Here is a 22,543-nt window from a genome sequence, read left to right on the forward strand (position 1 = left end):
CATGATTGATCCAACTCCATGCTTAATGTTTGGCGAGATGTTCTTTTCCTGAAAATCTGTGCCCTTTTTCTATTTTAATCTCATCAGTCCACAGGACTTGTTTCCAAAATATATCAGGCTTGTTTACATGTTCTTGCGCATTCTTCTGACGCTGAATATTATGGTGAGGATGTAGGAGAGGTTTTCTTCTGATGACTTAACATGAAAGCCATATTTGTGCAGGTGCCTTTGAACTGTAGAACAACATACCACAACTCAAGAGTCTGCTAAATCTTTGTGAAGATCTTTTGCAGTAAAGCGGGGGTTCTTATTTGCTTTTCTAGCAATTCTACGTGCAGCCCTCACTAAAATTTTCCTTGGTCTTCCAAACTTTACCACTGTTCTTGTTAACTGTAATTTCTTAATTACTTTTCGAACTGAGGAAAAGGCAACTTGAAAAAGCTTTGCTATCTTCTTATAGCCTTCTACGGCTTTGTGGGCTTCCACCAATTTCATTTTCTTAGTGCTATGCAGCTGCTTAGAAGAACCCATTGCTGCTGTTTTTGACACAAGGTTAGAGGAGGCTGGTTTTTATAAAGTGGGGAAATTTGCATCACCTGGCTTTTCCTAACAATGATAGTGAGCAAGCCATAACCCTAACAGGCTAATTTAGGTCTGAAACCTTGGTCACAGTTATCACACATATCTCCAATGGAGCCCAAACCTTTGCATCGGCCCATTTTTCTTTTTGTAATTTTTAGTATGTAAATAAATGACAGATCTTATTTTCCTAAAATACAAATGAAATGTGTCACCTTTAGCTTTAGCCCTTTTAGAGATAATTTCATCTTCAGCTTGCATAACCCCTTCGTGACTTTGGGTTTTTCCTTTTTGAGTTTCTGTTTTTTGCTCCCATTTTTCCCAGAATCATAACTTTTTTATTTTTCCATAAATATGTGAGAGCTTGTTTTTTTGCATGAAGAGTTGTACTTGAACGACACCATTGGTTTTGGCATACAGTGTTCTGGAAAACAGGAAAAAAAATTCAAAGTGCGGTGACATTGCAAAAAAAGTGCAATTCCACAATTGTTTTTTGTTTTGCTTTTTTACTATGGTCACTAAATGCTAAAACTGACCTGCCATTATGATTCTCCAGGTCATTATGAGTTCTTGCATAGCAAACATGTATATAAAAAATAAAAAAATGAGCTGCCATTATCTGAGACCCGTAGTGTCTCCATTTTTCGTGATCTGGGGCTGACGGTTTTATTGATACCATTTTCGTGTAGATACGATCTTTTGATCACCCATTATTGCATTTTAATGCAATGTTGAGAGGACCACAAAATGTAATTCTGGAGGTTTTTTTCTCATCCCGCTGTTTACCGATCAGATTAATTATTTTTATATATTGATAGACCTTGCAATTCTGATTGCGGCAATACCAAATATGTGAATTTTTTATATTTTTTTTGCTATATTTTGAATGTAGCGAATGGGCGTGATTTGAACTTTTATATTTTTTTCATTCATTTATATCTTTTAAAACATTTTTTTACCTTCCACTTGCTTCAATAGTCTCCATGGGAGAATAGAAGCTGTGATCATCTGATCACTTGTGCTACATAGAGCAGGGCTTCAGACCTGCTTTGAGTAGCAGAAATGCTACTTGCCATGAGTGCCGACCACTATTCAGCAATATAAACCACAGGGATCTCCTGCAGACCCCAGGTTGCCATGCCAACCCAATGGTGACCCGTGGTCATGTGACATGGGCACCAATTGGTGGGATTAGTATTAGTGACGCACTTCCAGAGTGATCGTGTTAAATGCCGCTATCAGAGTTTGAAAGCGGCAGTTAACATGTTAACAGCCGTGAGTGGATCACGATTCCACCTGTGGCTATTAGGGGCACATGTCAGCTGATGAAATCGTTTGAAAAGTTGTGAGCTAATCGCCGGGGTCCGCAGCAAACATATACTCATCAGGGATGGGTGAACGTGCTCAGTGATACTCTGTTATCAGTCGAGTATCACGGTGCTCGGATGTGATTGTTACTCAGCGAGTAATGAGCAGTGCTCGATGTAAAACTTTAATCCCTGGCACTCATCTTTGGCGCCTGTGCTTGCACATCACTTTATTGCCGTAGCCATCTTGTTTGTGGGGCACACTGACGCCATTGCACAGATCTAGATGTAGCAGAGCTAAACCCGTCGTGGGACAAATGGATTATCATCTCTGCGGAAGTGTGAGGAATATATTTTTTTTTAAAACTTTTTTAAGACAAAGGCATTGGTGGAATGGGCGATGTCGTAAATATGGTTTAATTAAGATTTATTAAAGGAGTCTATGTCATTCTTTCAATTAAAGGACTTTTTCTGTTTTATATGACATGTCTATTGGGTTAGTAATGGGAGCATTTAATTGACAGCTCTCCATTACTAATCTCTGGGTTTGATGTCATCTGACAATATAATGGTGACATCAACCCCCCCAAGCTAACACCCCACATGCCACTGGAACAGGGCAAGTGGGAAGAGCAAGGCTTAGTGCCAGAATTAGCACATCTTAGCACATCTTAGAGATGTGCCTTTTCTGGGGTGGCTGAGAGCTGATATTTTTAGCCTGGATCCAGTATTCATGGCCCCTTCCTAGGCTATTAATATCCCTGTCTGCATAGCCTTTGCTGGATATTAATTATAGGGGGACCCCATTTTAATAGCCAGTAAAGGCTACGTATACAACTTTAAGCTGATATTAATAACCTGGGAAGCTCCATGGGTATTTCCCCCCTTCCCAGGGAATAAAAATCTGCCCCAGCGGTTGGTTTTCCCTCTGCTGGTTTAGAAAATTACGCGATTTTTTTCAGAAAAGTAATCTTTTATTAATTAAATAAATGTACAGTAAGCTGCACACACACTGTACTAATTGTATGTGTCATTGACAGCTATATATCTTTGTATTCTATGAGCATTTGCTGTATGTAATCCATGAAATCCATCTCTTCTATCCTGCCGGCTCTTTCTGAATTGCAGGCTTTTCTTATGTGTATATATCTATTCTATCTATTATATTCTAATCTGTCACGCTGTGGTTTTACTGTACTCGGCAGATGAATTGACGGCTTTTCAAAGAAATTGGTGCGTAAAAATCAGACAGCACTCACATGGTCCATATGGCATTCGAGTTTTTCTTGCACCCATAGGCTTGCATTGGTGAGTTTGCGGCAATATACGCGTACAATCGCAGCATGCTGCGATTTTACACGTATGTCAAATACGCCTGTGAGCTGCCCCATAGATTAACACTGGGCCAAGTGCTATGCAATGTTTTCTTGCATAGCACTCGGCCGTATCCTACGGTAGTGTCACTCTGGCCTAATACAGGGTGTGTCTGAGTCCCTTCTTTTTGGCAGTTCTTGCTTCCTTTAGAAATTCCAGAAATTTCCTATTTTTTAATAAAATAATCAATTTTAGTTTAGTTAAATTTATATATTTTTTTTAAATACTTTTAAAATTTTGCCTATTATACAAGTCATGATACAATAACATATTTTTTTCTTGTAAAATGCAATTTTTCGTCGGTTTGGAATATTTTTTTTGTCAGTCCTTAAAGTGGAGTAAAAGTGTGATACCATTGTTCTCAGCAGCTAAATGTGAGTCAGAGATGGTTCCAGGGGTCTTCCCTATTCTTTTCTCCTTCCATTCAGCACTTTTCCCATCCATTTGAACATTTTCACTACCCGCAGATGTTTTTTTAGGATCTGCCAGATAAATCCTTGGCTTTCCCATTGACTCCCATTATACTCATTACTCGAAACGAGCATGTGAGTATTAGAAATTGCTCAATTCGATCAACGAGCACCAGAGCATTTTAGTTCTCGCTCATCCCTAATTAATATTTTTTTAGGCATGACCACAGCTCGTATAGACACAACGGTAGATTTTTTTAGGCCCACAAACAGACACAGTGGCAGAGTATAATTATTTTTTAGCCACACTGCTCACAAAGACATGGCTGCAGAGTATAATTATTTTTTAGGCACACTAGTCGTACAGACATGGCTGCAGAGTACAGAGAGGCTTTTTGGAACAGTACTTCCACAGGCAGGGATGCAGTGTGCACACGGAGGCTTAAAGGTACAGTACTGCCACAGGGAAGGTTCAGAATACACATGGAGGTTTAAAGGCACAGTAATTGTTTTAGGTACAGCTACAACTCATACAGACACAGTGGTGCAGTAAAATTATTTTTTAAGCACTTAAGTAAAATAATTTTTAGGCCCAGCCAAAATGTGTATAGACAGAGCTGCAGAGTAGAATTATTTTTTAGCCACACTGCTGGCAAAAAGACTGCTACAGAGTAGAATTATTTGTTAGGCACACTAGTCGTATAGACAGAGTGGTGTCGGCACTCGTGATATGGCAATACTTGGCATGGCTCTGATGGCACAGGAAGTGCGCACAGTTTAAAAGCTTGTTGATTGGCTGCACTGCAGCCTTTGAACAGACTTTATTCTGAAATTTAGCAACCAAACTCAAACAATAAACCGGACAGCTGGTAAAAAGTCAGTGTTTGGGTTAATAATGGACACTAGGTGTCTGGTACAAACTTTGCATTTCGGGTTCAGTCATCCGTACCTAGAAGCTGTCAACAGTTCTTAATTGGCTTACAGAGTCTGTGGAAATGTTTAGCACTTTAGGTACCGTCACATTTAGCGACGCTGCAGCGATGTAGACAACGATCGGCCCTGCGCTTAGTAACCCGATGTTTACCCTGGTTACCAGTGAAGACATCGCTGAATCGGCGTCACACACGCCGATTCAGCGATGTCTGCGGGAGATCCAGCAACGAAATTAAGTTCTGGACTTTCTGCTCCAACCAACGATGGCACAGCAGGATCCAGATCGCTGCTGCGTGTCAAACACAACGATATCGCTAGCCAGGACGCTGCAACGTCACGGATCGCTAGCGATATCGTTGTGAAGTTGGTCAGTGTGAAGGTACTTTAAGTCCCAAAGGGACTTCAGCCTAACAGTTTACTTCTAGATCATTTTGTAAATGAGTTTCATAGCAACTTTATAACCAGATATTTAGAGGGTATAGAGGTATAATAAAGTAAAACCACCATAAACCCTGATATACATATTTCAAGAAGCTTAGGATCTGCAAATGGAAAAGAAAATAACACATACATATCTGAGTAATGGGTGAAGAGTCTCATTACCTGTATTGTAAGTGACACAGTTGAGATTGCCATGAGGTAGTTAATCAAAGAGAAAACACAAAAATTGAGCTTGGTTTGAGTTGGTATACATGCAGCACATAAACCTGCTGTAACTAAATAAATAAAAAGAAAAAGTGCATCTAAATAACACAGAGTTCTTAGTAATACAGTTTTTGATGAAAAATAGCATAAAAGCCATCCCACCGTCGACAAGGTGACTTTGAGCGGAAGGTCCTACGCTGTCTAATATTAAAAACCTTACCATGTGTCAAAGTTGAGTGTGTGAATAAAGGCAGACAAAAGGACCAGGTCCCAGCCAGTCTGGGAACGCCTTTAAATGTAATTTCCAGTTCAGAAGAGGGATGTCGAACCCCGGCTTGCACAGAATGCAAAAAATATAAAGAAAAAAAAACACAAAAAAAGAGCTTGGTTTTAGTTTGTATACATGCAGCAGATAAATGCATGTTCACATTGGCTATAAAACATACAAAACCTACAAGAAACAAAATGAGCAAAAACCTTCCTGTAACTAAATAAGTAAAAAGCAAAAGTGCATTTAAATAACACTGAATTCTTAGTAATACTGTTTTTGATCAAAAATAGCATAAAAGCTATCCCATTTTGTTTCTCGTAGTTAATCAAAAAGGTTAAGGAATATATAAGGGGGGGGCGTGGCTTCGGTCTCTGACTATGTGAGGCGTGCGATCAGGGAGCTCCTGAGGTAAAAACCTCCAATCCAACTTTAATCCCTACTTTTACAAACCATCCACACAATTTTATATGGGTGACTGATACAGCCTTCCCCAGGCTTATTTTAGACCAAAAAGAACAAAAACTGGCCCTTCACCCAGGAAGATTTATTTACCTCATGGCAATCTGAGGCCTACTAGGAGCGTGTGAGGACAGCCATTGCTGCCATCAACAACAGTGTCTTCAACCCCAGAGCACACTCCTGCCCGTAGCACAGACCCGGAAGCCTTCGCCACTGCAGAGAACACAAGGAGACGGCTGCAGCTCTTGACATCGACGCTACGGTGAACAGGGACGCCATCGCTGCACCCGAATACAAGATCAGGATTCCCCTCCGGACCACCAGCAGGACCACCAGCAGAGGGGACACTCCGGACACCGAACATCAACGCTGCGGTGAGGCCTTGCAGTGATTTCCCACCCCCCCCTGCTACCAGAGGAATATCGGTTTCCTTCACGTTTTCCCGCCTTTCTGCCTTCCAGTCAACTCAGGTACGGTCGACCACACTGAGGTGCCATTAATACTCCGGCTGTACCCCGCCACACTTGTGGCTCCATTAACTTATCATACCTCCCTGGGGCTGTGGGCTGTTAAATCTGCCAAAGGAGGCATGTTATTTGCATATTTTGTGTCACATTAACAATACTTCTCAGGGTAAGCTGGGCCCTATGGTCCCCATCTCCCTTCAGCTTCAGCTTACTTATTTTTGCTAACTTCACCTTATCAGGGTACTAACCCAAGATAGTTGCTATACTATAGCATTGTTTCTCAGGGCTTGCTGTGCCCTGTGGTACTCCTTCTAACAAAGGATCTGCAGGTCATCTGCTGTACTAAATCACACTGGGGCTGTGGAATAACAAGTACTCTCTCACCCCTGATACAGGAGTACTATAAACAGCACTGGCAAGGCCTTTGGTAGCAGGCCATACGTTTAAACTACAGCAGCGTTTTTCAGGGCTTGCTGTGCCATGTGGTACCTCCCCTTCTCACAGTCTTCCAACAAAGGAACTGGACATTTGCTATACTAAACCTCCCTGGGGCTTTGGGAAAACAAATACCCTCTCTCCCCTGATATAGGAGCACTATAAACAGTCCGTAGCAAGGTCTTTGGTATCAGGCCACACGTTTATACTACAGCGGTGTTTATCAGGGCTTGCTGTGCCTTGTGCTACCCCTCTTTCCACAGTCTGCATTCCAACAAATAAATTGCTAAATCCCCCCCATTGGGGCTGTGGGAAAACAAACACCCTCTCACCCCTGATACAGGAGCACTATAAACAGACATTGGCAAGGCCTTTGGCATCAGGACACAAGTTTATACTACAGCAACATTTTTCAGAGCTTGCTGCGCCTTGTGGTTCCCCTTCCTTCACAGTCTTCTCAGACTAGAGAATTCTTTTACATCTACTGTACTCTCTCTACAGGCTCCTGACCCTAACCTCTGGAGAGGTAGATTACTACTGAATACACTTGCTTAAATTCTTGTTTATATTTGCTGCAATATATTTTCTTTTCTTTTCTTCCCTCCTGACAGGATTTGATAAGATCTAATTGTCATAAATTACTATCAGTACTCTGCTTTTTCTCAACAGGTTTAAATATCTGTGTACGTTCTGTAAGCATATTTGATAGTTATTGTTGACGAAGATACTCTGTATAGCATCATCACCATGGGGAAAAAAGAGGGAACCATTCCTAAATCGAACATTCCCCAACTCTCTAAGCAAACCAAAACGCAAGAAGAGGAAAGAATACATTACCACTGCTACTCTCCAGGGGACAAGGTTAACACTTTGAGCCCTGAAAAATCCAGATCCCCCATAAGAGATGAGAGAAAAACCTATAATACCCCTCAAAAAATAAAAAAAATTGAATCCTCCAAAATTACCTCAGATAGAGGGTCAACCTGAAAGTATGGACTCATCTCAGTCCAACAAAAGAAAAGAACGAGAGGAGGAGAGACAAAAAATCTCCACACCATCTCAAGGAACAGAACAAGGGGAAGAAGATTACTCCAGCTTTAGTGACTCTTCCCCTAAGGGTACCGTCACACAGTGCAATTTTGATCGCTACGACGGCACGATTCGTGATGTTCGAGCGATATAGTTACGATATCGCAGTGTCTGACACGCTCCTGCGATCAGGGACCCCGCTGAGAATCGTACGTCGTAGCAGATCGTTTGAAACTTTCTTTCGTCGTCTAGTGTCCCGCTGTGGCGGCATGATCGCATGGTGTAACATATATCATATACGATGTGCGCATTGTAACCAACGGCTTCTACATCGCACATACGTCATGAAATTATCGCTCCAGCGTCGTAGATTGCAAAGTGTGACAGCAGTCTACGACGCTGGAGCGATATTGTTACGATGCTGGAGCGTCACGGATCGTACCGTTGTAGCGATGAAAATTGCACTGTGTGACGGTACCCTAACACAAGTCCACTAAAAAATAAACTCAAGTTAGACAATGACCAAGATACAACCCCACCGAACTTATTGGCCACAAACCCTAATCAAATCTCCTCCCTCAGCAACAACACTAGTACTGAGGCATATATGCTTAATCTAGCTAACAAAATAAACGAAAATATGTTAAAAAGCTTTGACATCCAAGCCAAATGGTTTGAAACCACTCTTGAACAACTTAACATAAAAATCTCTGATCACGAAACAAGAATTGATGCAGTAGAAAAAACTACTACAAAATCCTCCAATATTATCCATGATCTATCTTCAGTGGTCAAAAGGCTAAAAATCAAATTGGCTGACATAGAAGACCGTAATCGCAGGAATAACGTAAAAATCCGAGGTATTCCGGAACATATCCACACAGACAACCTCTTAAACCATGTAAAATCCATCTTTAAAAAGGCTATTCCTACTCTTTCAGACTCAGATCTAATCATAAATAGAATCCACAGACTCCCAAAACCCCTCAAACCTCAAAATATTTGCGGACCTGTCCAAGGAGACACTGGATTCCAGGAAAACGTTTAACGCTATTACCTCCACACTCAGAGACAAAAATATCCCATATAGATGGAGATTCCCTCTCAAACTCATAGTTTTTTCAAATGGAAAAACCATTCCAATCTTCACACCTGAAGAAGGCCAAAAATGTATTGCCTCATTAAAAGACAGCCCCTCACATAGAGGTTACCGTTGAAAATACATAGGACATGGTCATGATCTTGTCTTTGAACTTTTGGTTTAGATAATTCATTCATCATAAGCTGTTATTACATATGGTTTGCTTACCTATACAAGAGGTTAATTTTCTTCTTCCTCAGTTCCCGTTTAGTTCATACCCCCAGGAAGAAGATATATCCCACTGCGAGTGGGTTCTTTGTATTAAACAAACTTCTCAATTGTTGGTGTATTCTATACACCCCATTTTTGAATTGTAAATATTTAATTCATTTATAGGTGTACCACATACACCTTAATTCTTGATCAATAGAGGTACGTTCTAGTATTGACCAGTGAGACTTTTATTTCTACTTTAACTTCCACTTTCCCCAACTCTTTCTACACAAGACACTATAAACATGAACCTTAAAATCATGACATACAATATTAAAGGACTCAACAGTCCTAGGAAAAGATTTTCCCTATGGAGAGAACTTGAAAACTCTAAAACAGACATAATATGTGTCCAAGAGACCAAATTTAAAAATGAAGACCACCCAAAATTTGACCACAAAAATTTCCCACATATATACCAATCTAACAATTCAAAAAAGAAAGCGGGGGTAATGACAATAATAAAAAACTCGATCCCATTTGAATTTATTGAAGAAGTCAAGGACAATAACGGCAGATACCACATTTGACGTATTAACAACATAACCTGCACAATCGCCAACATCTATGCTCCTAATAAAAAACAAAAACATTTCTAAATAAATTCATTAAAAAATTCGACCAAAACAAAAAAGGTATACCCATTATACTGGGAGACTTTAACTCCACCCCAGACCACCTCCTTGACTCTTCTTCCAAAAAGAGACCACAAACAGGAGATCTCAACCCTTGGCTGTTCCAGAATGAGCTCTACGATACATTTCGATGTATCAACGCCTCTTCCATTGAATACTCCTTCTTCTCAGAGACTCATCAATCAGCGTCCAGAATAGACCTAATCATCGCCGACGTCTTTACTTTGGCGAGGCTTACAAAAATTTATATAAAAGACAGAACAATTTCAGATCATTCCCCGGTGATTGGAGAGCTCGTTCTGGGACCCCCAATAAACAACAAAACTCTGTGGAAATGTAACTCTAATATAATCAACAACACCATACATAAATCCTCAATAGAATCCTCGATTAAACTGTACTTTAAAGAAAATTGTTCTGACTCCACTAACCCCATCATTAGATGGTGTGCCCACAAGGCAGTGATTAGAGGTTTGCTGATCCAGATTTCTTCCAGAAAAAAGAAAGAAAAAAGGGCGGAAACAGAAAGAATCCAAACTCTTCTAAAAAATAAAATTAATGAACAAATTGCACTCCCCTCCCCTTCTTCTACGTTACAGTCTGAAATATCGAAACTGACACAAGACCTAAAATTACTATTATTCTCCCCTTATGCAGCAGCAGTCAAAAACTCTAAATATAAATTGTATACATCTTTAAACAAGCCCACTAAATTTATGTGCAATCACATTAAAAAAAGAAGGCTCCATAACAGAATTGACAAAATAAAAAATGTAAAAGGAACAACACTATCCCACCCCCAAGACATAGTAAATGAATTTGCAAAATTCTACGAGAAGCTATATAACATCGACCCCCCCAAAAAAAACCCTCCCAACTCCACCAAGATGCCCTAACCTCATTCCTTTCTTCAATCAACCTCCCAAAAATAACAACCGAAGACAAGTCAATCCTATCAGCTCCCTTTGATTTAGAGGAGATAGACGATTGTATTAAGCAACTAAAGCCATCAAAATCCCCAGGTCCCGATGGCTTTGGCAACGATTATTATAGAACTACAAAACTCTCTCCCCCCTTCTCTTGCAATCATTTAACATGGCCTCATCCTTGGGTACCTTCCCTACTGAAATGCTCGAAGCTTCTATTGTTTTAATTCCCAAGCTCAAAGACAACCCTGAAGACATTGCCAATTTTAGACCCATTTCCTTAATCAATTGTGACATCAAAATATATGCCAAAATTCTAGCTAATAGGCTTAATCTGATTCTTCCCACCTTAATAAATAATGACCAGATCGGGTTTGTCGTGGGTCGCCACGCTTCAGATGGTACCAGAAGAATCATCAACACCATCAAAATAGCTAATCAAACAAAACAAAGCACCCTGATTGTCTCTCTAGATGCAGAAAAAGCTTTTGACCGTCTGGGGTGGGGCTTCCTACGACAGACCCTGATCAAATTTGGGTTTGATAATTCCTTTATTACTACAATTATGGCACTCTACTCCAACCCTAGAGCAAAAATCGTTGCTAACAATCATGTATCTCCCTCCTTTGCTATAACAAATGGTACAAGGCAGGGATGTCCCTTATCCCCACTCCTTTTTATCTTAGCCATGGAGCCCCTTGCACAAATGGTCAGAGAAAATAATAACATCAAGGGATTGGAAACCCCCTCTCGCCAATACAAACTAAGTATGTTTGCTGATGACATCATTCTCACCCTAACAGACCCTATCAACTCCATGTCAGAAATTCACAAGATATTGGATTCTTTTTCAAATGTCTCCCATTTCAAAATTAATGCAACAAATAAAAAATCCTACCCTTAAATGTAGATGAAGAGCAAATTAAAAAAATTAAAGCTTCTTCCCCCATTACCTGGGCTAATAAAGAACTTACCTATTTAGGGATTAAGATCACTAAAAATCTAAACAACATAGTAACAAATAATATTAATTACTTAATTAAAACTATCAATAATGACACTACCACCTTTGGGCATAAATTCCTCTCCTGTTGGGGCAAAGTCCTTACAATAAAAATCTTTACGCTACCTAAGATTCTATACATTCTGAGCGCCATTCCTCTTCCCATTTCGGTATCATACCTTACATCTCTCCAAACCATCATTAATAAATTTATTTGGAATAATAAAAAACCCAGGACACCCTCAAGTATCACTTACAAAAAAAGAGCATATGGGGGCTTGGGGATTCCCAATATAGCTGCCCATTATTATACATCCTTGATAAAACAAAGCAGATTCTGGCTAACCGTATCAAAACCCCCAGCGTGGTTAGATATGGAAACCCTTCTAAATAAAAACAACCACCCCAAAGATTTAATTATAAAAACACTAACTGGTCATCAACTCAACTCAGTGACTCACCCAATATTCCAGGCCACCATACATGCTTGGGAAAAATTGTCCAGATCAAGAAAGGGAACATCCAAAAAATCTATCTTGGTTAAAATTCCTCTCTCCACTATTTCTACATGTAACAATATTACACTTCCAACTCTATGGGAAGAAAGGGGAATTACGAGATTGGGAGACGTCTATGACGGTAGCTCTTTCATAAAATTTAGCAACCTAAAAGAGAAGTTTAGACTCCCGTCATCGACGTTTTTACAATTTGTAATGTTAAAAGAACAAGTCATGAAGTTTCTCCAGAAGGGTCCTAAATTCTCCGAAGCATCCTTAAACTTAGTAAGTAACACGGAACACGGAGTCTTTTGGAGTCACAAATATATTTATGACTGGTTTAATCATGATTGGGAAATGCCTAAACACATGCCTCCTTCATTTTCAGACATAATAGAACAACTATCTCTCCATAGGACATATGAATTATCCTTCGCCCTAGCGAATAACCAACTGGTGAAATATACAAATAAGTGGTCTCACTGGGACAATATATATCCGTAACATCTATTCTCATAGATATATATCTAATATACGTACCTTAAAAATTGTTGTATAAAGTTTTCTTTATTTTTGTACATTTCAGTTTATTTTTACTGTATATCTATAAAGTGATATAAAGCATTTATAATACCCAAAATTGATATTGAAGCAAAATAAAGCTTTATAGAGAATGATTAAATATAAAAATAGTATATGGTATGTGTTAGGACTGGCGGAACGCACCAAGAAAGGTGGTATAGATGCGTTCGCAGTCCGGGGTCCACCGTGCAGGTGAAAACCTGCTGCTAGTAAATACAGACTATATGGCGGTACACTAAAGTATATACACGTGGGTTCAACCTCACCCAGCGTGAAGGGAGCAATCCTGTTGCGTCACAGGATCGCGGTACCGCACCTAAAGTGCGAGCGAGTAGTCAGCGTACTTAACCAAAACTGGGATTGAAGTCCGATTAGACCCTCGCTGGCACTACACCACAACTGGGTGTGTAAGGAAACTAAGAATAAATATATAAATGCACAGGAGTGCGAACAATGCCGCACTGACGGACGCCACCAACCACACTGGCTTGGGTATGGAAAGCGCAAGGCAAGCGCACGGCGCCGTACAGGCGGACACAGCAAGAGGACGCTGTAATGTGTGTATCGTGCAGATGATTAGTCGGGCGCTAGATAGCTACCAACATCCGCGAGCAGACAACAACTCTAGGGAGGGATATTTAGGAGCTTTCATCCATCGACATACATTCATCTACACACACAATACTAGCGCATGGCCGTGCGGTCATGCGCAGTTTATATAGTTGCAGCACAGTAAGTGGCTACAGTACCTTTGCCCTTCCAAGACCTGCCAAGAGGACCAATGGAATTTGCTGCAGAGCCTGAGCACATGACCCTCGATCTCCAATGGGAGATCTTACCCTGGGCATGCTCAGTACGTGCAGACAAGGACTTAGTCCCAGAGAAGTCCGCTCGCTGCTGACCAGCACTGACTTTAATGGCAGAGACTGGAGAAGAAGCAGCAGCAGCAACTCTTCGCACAGAGTCAGACTGAGCGAGACGCTGGGATTGATGTCCCTGCTGAGCAGACTCCACTGCGGCTGGAGGAGAATGGGAGACCGCAGCGGAGACGGATCGAGATTCCCCCTGTGCAGCAGAGGAAACTCGACTCCTCACAGTATGTTATGTTATATATCGGCAAAAATGCCTATAAAAATGAGTCATGTTTTGTTACGAAAATATTGGAATGTACTTTTTCTATATCTTTAAAACGATATGAAGCGTTTGATAAGCTTAAAATTGTTAATGAAACAATACAAAGTCTTATAGACACCCATTATATGTCAAATGTCTATTATAATATGGAATATTATATGTTATATGTTACCTAATGACAAACAATGCCTTCAAACTTGAATCTTGTTATGTTGCTAAAATGAAAATAAAAACATTGGAAAAGGAATATATAAGGGAATTGATGGAGAAGAGGACGAAATGGTGTGCAAATAATTAGCGCAGACTTTTAGGATCCCAAATTTCTTGGGGAATGAGAACAAGTTCACAGCGTTGCTGAAAATGTGATCGGCCAGGACATTTTGCACAAGAGTTGTCACGGTTCCACTCCTCAGTGTGTCTGGGATGCAGTTACTGATGGTGCGGCTATCTAATCTGGTACAGGGGCATGCTGAAGCTGTTGGTGCTTTGGTTGATAGCTCGACCATCCTATCTGTTACGTGGCTTGCTGAGCTGTCAGTGTGTTGATTGACAGCTCATCTGTCCAATTTGAGACTGTGAGGCGTTGGCTGTCTCCAGATGTTCATTATTCTAGGTGATCGCCATGCTACTTAACTGAGATGTTTCTCCAGATCTTTGCCACACGTACATTCATCTAGTAGGTTTGTGATCCTTGTGCCTTGAATTCTGTATACTTGATATTTTGCTGTCTGACCTTGGACTTCTTTCTGACCATCTGTCTGTTTAACCCCTTCTGCTCTGATCCGTTATCATCTAGGTATTCTGTCCTCGGAACCTTACCTGACCACGCTTTTGTCTCTTCCTTCTGTTTATGATGTACTCATCTGGCTTCTGACCTTGGACTCCTTGACTATTCTGACTCACAGCTTTGCTGCAAAAATTGATTAGCATCACATGAGTGTCTTGAAACCAGACCAAACAGCATTCAGCAGCCACTGTGATTTCCTTCCTTAGGGCTCCTTTTCACTTGCGAGACATACGGCCGTGTCTCACAGGTTAAAACCCTCCTCTGGCGCCGGCACTCCAGAGCGGAGCGTGTGGCCCCATAGCAGTACATGGAACTGCACGCTCTGCTCCCAAGTGCTGGCGCCAGAGGAGGGTTTTAACCTGCAAGACACAGCCGTATGTCTCATAAGTGAGAAGGAGCCCTTAGTCAGTAGTCAACCAGTGGAGAATTGCAATATTACTGCTCTTAGTCATGTATCTGTGCCAGAAAGCAATTTACTTTCTTATCACCAGCAGTCCCATATATATATGGCATCAATCGTCCCAAAAAGTAGAAAGAGTGGTTCATAATATTGTCACCATCCATGCATCAGAAGCTGATACAAACAACAAATGGAACTACAGTCATTCTGCCCAGTCTGCAGTTCTGATGTTGCAACAGCAATGAGAAAGGTTTAGCAACAGAACCCATTGTTCAGAGACCAAAACAACTAGGAGTAGCACAATGTCAAGAGGATGTCACATCCCCCAGGAAAATTTAGAGTTAAATGGTCATGTTGGGTATTGAATCATAGGTCTTCTTTACAGATGTTGTGATTTCTTCCCCATTTTAAATGGATTTAGTTTCTTCTGATGCTGAAGAGGTTAACAACCCTTTATATGCTGGTCACAAACATGCAGCTCCATTTCAGCTGCTTCTGATCTCCTCATTACCTCTTTCTATATAAACTGGTCAGACCTTCTTGTCCCTGCCGGTGAAAGATTCATCTTCCTGTGCTGTGTGCCAAAGCTGAGTAGTTGGGTTAGAGTTGTTGCAGAAGTGTTCTGTGGTATTCTGTAGTATGTGTGTCTTTATCTCCTGGTCCCTCTTCCCATTTAGTTTATTCCTCCCTGTTCCTATCCTTCTCCCTATTGTTAGTTAGTGCTTTTATTATGATAAAGATTTTTTGTTATCCCTGTTGGGTCTTGTTTATCTTACATTTCTGTCCAATCGTTCATGTGGTGGGGAAGGGACAGATCAGGGTTTAACAGGAGCGTAGTAAGGTCAGAGACTCGGACCTCTCTATAAGATTGAAAAAGAGCTTCTGATGGCTCAGTGAAAAGCGAATCCTTGACTGATTTCGCCTTTGTAATGCAACACTATTAATCCGTGGCTTTCTGAAATGGTTAAGAAAACCTGGATCACTGACTACAAATAAAAGGAAAGCAATAGTGATTCCCCTTGCAACATACATAGACTCAGACTTTTTTAAGCTCATTTTTTGCAAGTCCTTCACGTGCCTGCCAGAAGGGGTAAAATAAAATGAGTTGAAGCCAAATTTAGTGTGTCCATATGATTTTCATAATAAGTTCTGGTTACAGGCATAGCTGTGCAGTTTGTATCTGGGGTTAGGAAATTGAGTAATATGTTAGCATATACAATAAACTGTCTGCCATATTTTATGACATACTTATATCATTGTTGTTTTAGGTTATTATTGTTTAGTGACTTATGTGACATTATAAAGTACAAAGAATTTGTGACCTTAAGTTATTTTTGAATTTCAACATTTTGATTGTTTTTGAAGTTTTCCAAGCATAACCTTCGCTAGGGTTGAGCGAAACGGGTCGAACATTTTCAAAAGTCGCCGACTTTTGGCTAAGTCGGGGTTTCATGAAACCCGATCCGACCCCTGTGCGGGGTCGGCCATGCGGTACGCGACTTTCGCGCCAAAGTCGCGTTTCAATGACGCGAAAAGCGCCATTTCTCAGCCAATGAAGGTAAACGCAGAGTGTGGGCAGCGTGATGACATAGGTCCTGGTCCCCACCATCTTAGAGAAGGGCATTGCAGTGATTGGCTTGCTGTCTGCGACGTCACAGGGGCTATAAAGAGGCGTTCCCGCCGACCGCCATCTTACTGCTGCTGATCTGAGCTTAGGGAGAGGTTGCTGCCGCTTTGTCAGAAGCAGGGATAGCGTTAGGCAGGGTCCATTAACCACAAAACCGCTTGTGCTGCAGCGATTTGCACTGTCCAACACCACCCTCGGTGTGCAGGGACAGTGGAAGTTTTTTTTTTTTTTTTTTTCCCCTCAGCGCTGTAGCTCATTGGGCTGCCCTAGAAGGCTCCCTGATAGCTGCATTGCTGTGTGTACGCCGCTGTGCAAACCAACTGCTTTTTTCAAAGCACAAATCCTCTTGTTCCTTCCTTTCTGCACAGCTATCTTTTTTGTTTGTCCACACTTTTTATTTCATTTGTGCATCAGTCCACTCCTTATTGCTGCCTGCCATACCTGGCTGAGATTACTGCAGGCAGGGAGATAGTAGCTGCCTGCCATACCTGGCTGAGATTACTGCAGGCAGGGAGATAGTAATTGTAGGACATTCCCTGTTTTTTTTTTTTTTTTTTTTTTGGTGGGAGATTAAGATTGGCAATTTGGCATTTCTGCTAGAGTGCCATCCCTGTGTGTGCCATCTCTCTCACATAGTGGGCCATAGAAAGCCTTTTCATTTTTCTGTATTTTTTTTTGTGGGGTGTATAAATTCTCCCTGATAAAAATACAGTGGGAGATTAATATTGGCCTTTGGGCTTGTGTGCCAGTCCTGAGTGTGCCATCTCTCTCACAAATAGTGGGCCATAGAAAGCCTATTTTATTTTTTTTGGGGTTTTATAAATTCTCCCTGAAAAAAAGGGAGATTAATATTGGCCTCTGGGCTTGTGTGCCAGTCCTGAGCGTGCCATCTGTGCCAGCCCTAGGCGTGCCATCTCTCTCACAAATAGTGGGCCATAGAAAGCCTATTTATTTTTTTTTTTGGTTTTATAAATTCTCCCTGAAAAAAAGGGAGATTAATATTGGCCTCTGGGCTTGTGTGCCAGTCCTGAGCGTGCCATCTGTGCCAGCCCTGAGCGTGCCATCTCTCTCACAAATAGTGGGCCATAGAAAGCCTATTTAATTTTTTTTTTTGTTTTATAAATTTTCCCTGAAAAAAGGGAGATTAATATTGGCCTCTGGGCTTGTGTGCCAGTTGTGAGCGTGCCATCTGTGCCAGTCCTGAGCGTGCCATCTCTCTCACAAATAGTGGGCCATAGAAAGCCTATTTTATTTTTTTTGGGGGTTTTATAAATTCTCCCTGAAAAAAAGGGAGATTAATATTGGCCTCTGGGCTTGTGTGCCAGTCCTGAGCGTGCCATCTGTGCCAGCCCTGAGCGTGCCATCTCTCTCACAAATAGTGGGCCATAGAAAGCCTATTTAATTTTTTTTTTTGTTTTATAAATTTTCCCTGAAAAAAGGGAGATTAATATTGGCCTCTGGGCTTGTGTGCCAGTTGTGAGCGTGCCATCTGTGCCAGTCCTGAGCGTGCCATCTCTCTCACAAATAGTGGGCCATAGAAAGCCTATTTAAATATTTTTTTGGTTTTATAAATTCTCCCAGAAAAAAAGGGAGATTAATATTGGCCTCTGGGCTTCTGTGCCAGTCCTGAGCGTGCCATCTGTGCCAGTCCTGAGCGTCCCATCTCTCTCACAAATAGTGGGCCATAGAAAGCCTATTTTATTTTTTTTTTGGGTTTTAGAAATTCTCCCTGAAAAAAGGGAGATTAATATTGGCCTCTGGGCTTGTGTGCCAGTTGTGAGCGTGCCATCTGTGCCAGTCCTGAGCGTGCCATCTCTCTCACAAATAGTGGGCCATAGAAAGCCTATTTAAATATTTTTTTGGTTTTATAAATTCTCCCAGAAAAAAAGGGAGATTAATATTGGCCTCTGGGCTTCTGTGCCAGTCCTGAGCGTGCCATCTGTGCCAGTCCTGAGCGTCCCATCTCTCTCACAAATAGTGGGCCATAGAAAGCCTATTTTATTTTTTTTTTGGGTTTTAGAAATTCTCCCTGGAAAAAAAAAGGGAGATTAATATTGCCCTTTGGGCTTGTGTGCCAGTACTAAGCGTTCCATCTCTCTCTCTCTCTCAGTCAGTGGGCCATAGAACGCCTATTTTTGGTTTTATTTGTTTTCTAAATTCTCCCTGAAAAAATCATTTTATTTTATTTGGTTTCTAAATTCTTCCTGATAAAATCATATTTTTTTTATTATTTTTATTTCTAAAGTCTCCCTGAAAAAAAAAAAAAAAAAACAACCAAAAAAACAGTGGGAGATTAATATTGGCCTTTCTGCTTGTGTGCCAGTCTTGACTCCTGGGTGTGCCATCTCTCTCTCTCTCTCTCTCTCTCTCTCTCTCCAATTGTGGTCCATAGAAAGCCTATATTTTTTTTCCTTGATTTGGGTTCTAAAATCTACCAGAGAAAATAACTACATCAATCATTGGTAGAAAAATATTGGCCTCTGGGTTTGTGTGCCACTCCTGACTCCTGTGTGCGTCATCTCTCAGTCAGTGGGCCATAGAACGCCTATTTTTGGTTTTATTTGTTTTCTAAATTTTCCCTGAAAAAATCATTTTATTTTATTTGGTTTCTAAATTCTTCCTGATAAAATCATATTTTTTTTATTATTTTTTTTTCTAAAGTCTCCCTGAAAAAAAAAAAAAAAAACAGTGGGAGATTAATATTGGCCTTTCTGCTTGTGTGCCAGTCTTGACTCCTGGGTGCGTCATCTCTCAGTCAGTGGGCCATAGAACGCCTATTTTTGGTTTTATTTGTTTTATAAATTCTCCCTGAAAAAATCATTTTATTTTATTTGGTTTCTAAATTCTTCCTGATAAAATCATATTTTTTTTATTATTTTTTTTTCTAAAGTCTCCCTGAAAAAAAAAAAAAAAAAACAACCAAAAAAAACAGTGGGAGATTAATATTGGCCTTTCTGCTTGTGTGCCAGTCTTGACTCCTGGGTGTGCCATCTCTCTCTCTCTCTCTCTCTCTCTCTCTCTCTCTCTCTCTCCAATTGTGGTCCATAGAAAGCCTATATTTTTTTTCCTTGATTTGGGTTCTAAAATCTACCAGAGAAAATAACTACATCAATCATTGGTAGAAAAATATTGGCCTCTGGGTTTGTGTGCCACTCCTGACTCCTGTGTGCGTCATCTCTCAGTCAGTGGGCCATAGAACGCCTATTTTTGTTTTTATTTGTTTTATAAATTCTCCCTGAAAAAATCATTTTATTTTATTTGGTTTCTAAATTCTTCCTGATAAAATCATATTTTTTTTATTATTTTTTTTTCTAAAGTCTCCCTGAAAAAAAAAAAAAAAAAAAAAAAAAAACAGTGGGAGATTAATATTGGCCTTTCTGCTTGTGTGCCAGTCTTGACTCCTGGGTGTGCCATCTCTCTCTCTCTCTCTCTCCAATTGTGGTCCATAGAAAGCCTACATTTTTTTTCCTTGATTTGGGTTCCAAAATCTACCAGAGAAAATAACTCCATCAATCATTGGTAGAAAAATATTGGCCTCTGGGCTTGTGTGCCACTCCTGATTCCTGTGTGCGTCATCTCTCACTCAGTGGCCCATAGAAAGCATATAGTTTGTTACATTTGTTTTCTAAATTCTCCCTGCAAAAATCTATTTATTTTTTTTTGGGGGGTTTCTAAAGTGTTCCTGAAAAAAATAAAAATAAAAAAAAAATAATAGTGTGACATTAATATTAACATTTGTGCTTCAGTGACAGTCCTGCGTGTGGGGCATCTCTCTAATTTGCAGCCACCAAAAAAAGAGTGTGTAACATTGGGCCTGATTTTCGCTGTGGTCTCACCAACCTGTAAAGGGGTAGCTAAATCATACTGAAGTTATAGCTCACCGTGTAAGTTGTGTGACTGCAACAAATAACGTTAGTTTGGTTACGTTTTTAAAACAATGAGGAAGTCTAGTGGAAGAGGTCGTGGCCGGGGGCGTTCATTGTCAGCTGGTAATGAGGGTAGTGGTAGTGGTGGAGCATCAGGTGGTCATGGGGGAAAAAATATTGCACCTAAGTCTGGAGCTGTGGAGCCAGGTTCGTCGTCCGGCTACACAAGGCCTCGAACGCTCCCTTTTCTGGGATTAGGAAAACCGCTTTTAAAGCCGGAGCAGCAAGAGCAAGTTTTGGCTTATCTTGCTGACTCAGCCTCTAGCTCTTTTGCCTCATCTCGTGAAACTGGTAAAAGTAAAAGCAGCGCGTCGTTAGTGGATGTTCACGGTCAGGGACAAGTCACTTCCTTGTCCTCTTCAGCAAAAACAACAACAGAGAAGAATGCAGCAGGCGACACAACGGGTTACTCCATGGAGCTCTTTACACATACCGTCCCTGGCTTAGAAAGTGAAGCAGTTAACAGTCCATGCCCATTACAAATTGAATCTGACATGGAGTGCACTGACGCACAGCCACAGCCAGACTACTATGCTGGTCCTTTGACTCAGACCACAACATTGCCCTCGCAGGGTGCTGATCAAGAATCAGACCCTGATGAGACTATGTTGCCCCATCACGAACGCTATACCACCGAACGACACGGTGACACAGACGAAGTTGCGCAGGAGGTACAAGAAGAGTTATTAGATGACCCAGTTCTTGACCCCGATTGGCAGCCATTGGGGGAACAGGGTGCAGGCGGCAGCAGTTCTGAAGCAGAGGAGGAGGAGGGGCCGCAGCAGGCATCAACATCGCCACAGGTTCCATCTGCCGGGCCCGTATCTTGCCCAAAACGCGTGGCAAAGCCAAAACCTGGTGGAGGACAGCGTGGCCATCCGGTTAAAGCTCAGTCTGCAATGCCTGAAAAGGTATCCGATGCTAGAAAGAGTGCAGTCTGGCATTTTTTTAAACAACATCCAATTGATCAGCGCAAAGTCATCTGTCAAAAATGTTCTACTTCCTTAAGCAGAGGTCAGAATCTGAAAAGTCTCAATACTAGTTGCATGCATAGACATTTAACCACCATGCATTTGAAAGCTTGGACTAACTACCAAACGTCCCTTAAGGTTGTTGCACCCTCGGCCAATGAAGCTAGTCATCAACGCAACATCCCTTCCGGCAGTGTAGGACCACCATTTAGCGCACCACCTGCTGTATCTGTGCAGGTATCTTTGCCAGGCCAAAGCAGTCAGGGTCAGGGAATCACCAGTTTCGTAGTAGGAAACACTGCATCTAGGGCACCGGCGGCAACAATACCATCTCCCACCGTCTCTCAGTCTGCCATGTCCACCGGCACCCCCGCTAGTTCCACGATCTCCAGCTCTCCAGTCCAGCTCACCCTACATGAGACTATGGTTAGAAAAAGGAAATACTTAGCCTCGCATCCGCGTACACAGGGTTTGAACGCCCACATAGCTAGACTAATCTCGTTAGAGATGATGCCCTACCGGTTAGTTGAAAGCGAAGCTTTCAAAGACCTGATGGACTACGCTGTACCACGCTACGAGCTACCCAGTCGACACTTTTTTTCCAGAAAAGCCATCCCAGCCCTCCACCAGCATGTTAAAGAGCGCATCGTCCATGCACTCAGGCAATCTGTGAGCACAAAGGTGCACCTGACAACAGATGCATGGACCAGTAGGCATGGCCAGGGACGTTACGTGTCCATCACGGCACACTGGGTAAATGTGGTGGATTCAGGGTCCACAGGGGACAGCAAG

The 22,543-nt window shown here is 41.4% G+C and overlaps 1 long non-coding RNA gene across 1 annotated transcript in view; it reads left to right on the forward strand.

The window, feature by feature from the left end:
• Positions 1-13,845: 13,845 nt before the first annotated feature.
• The window catches only part of LOC138674065 (uncharacterized), a 328,499-nt gene continuing 319,801 nt past the window's right edge, over positions 13,846-22,543 (forward strand). Inside the window, exon 1 of the long non-coding RNA XR_011320463.1 lies at positions 13,846-14,002. This is a non-coding gene — a long non-coding RNA (uncharacterized lncRNA). The remainder of the gene's footprint in view (positions 14,003-22,543) is intronic.

The sequence above is a fragment of the Ranitomeya imitator genome, chromosome 4 (assembly GCF_032444005.1).
Source record: "Ranitomeya imitator isolate aRanImi1 chromosome 4, aRanImi1.pri, whole genome shotgun sequence".
In the NCBI taxonomy this organism is placed as follows: domain Eukaryota; kingdom Metazoa; phylum Chordata; class Amphibia; order Anura; family Dendrobatidae; genus Ranitomeya; species Ranitomeya imitator.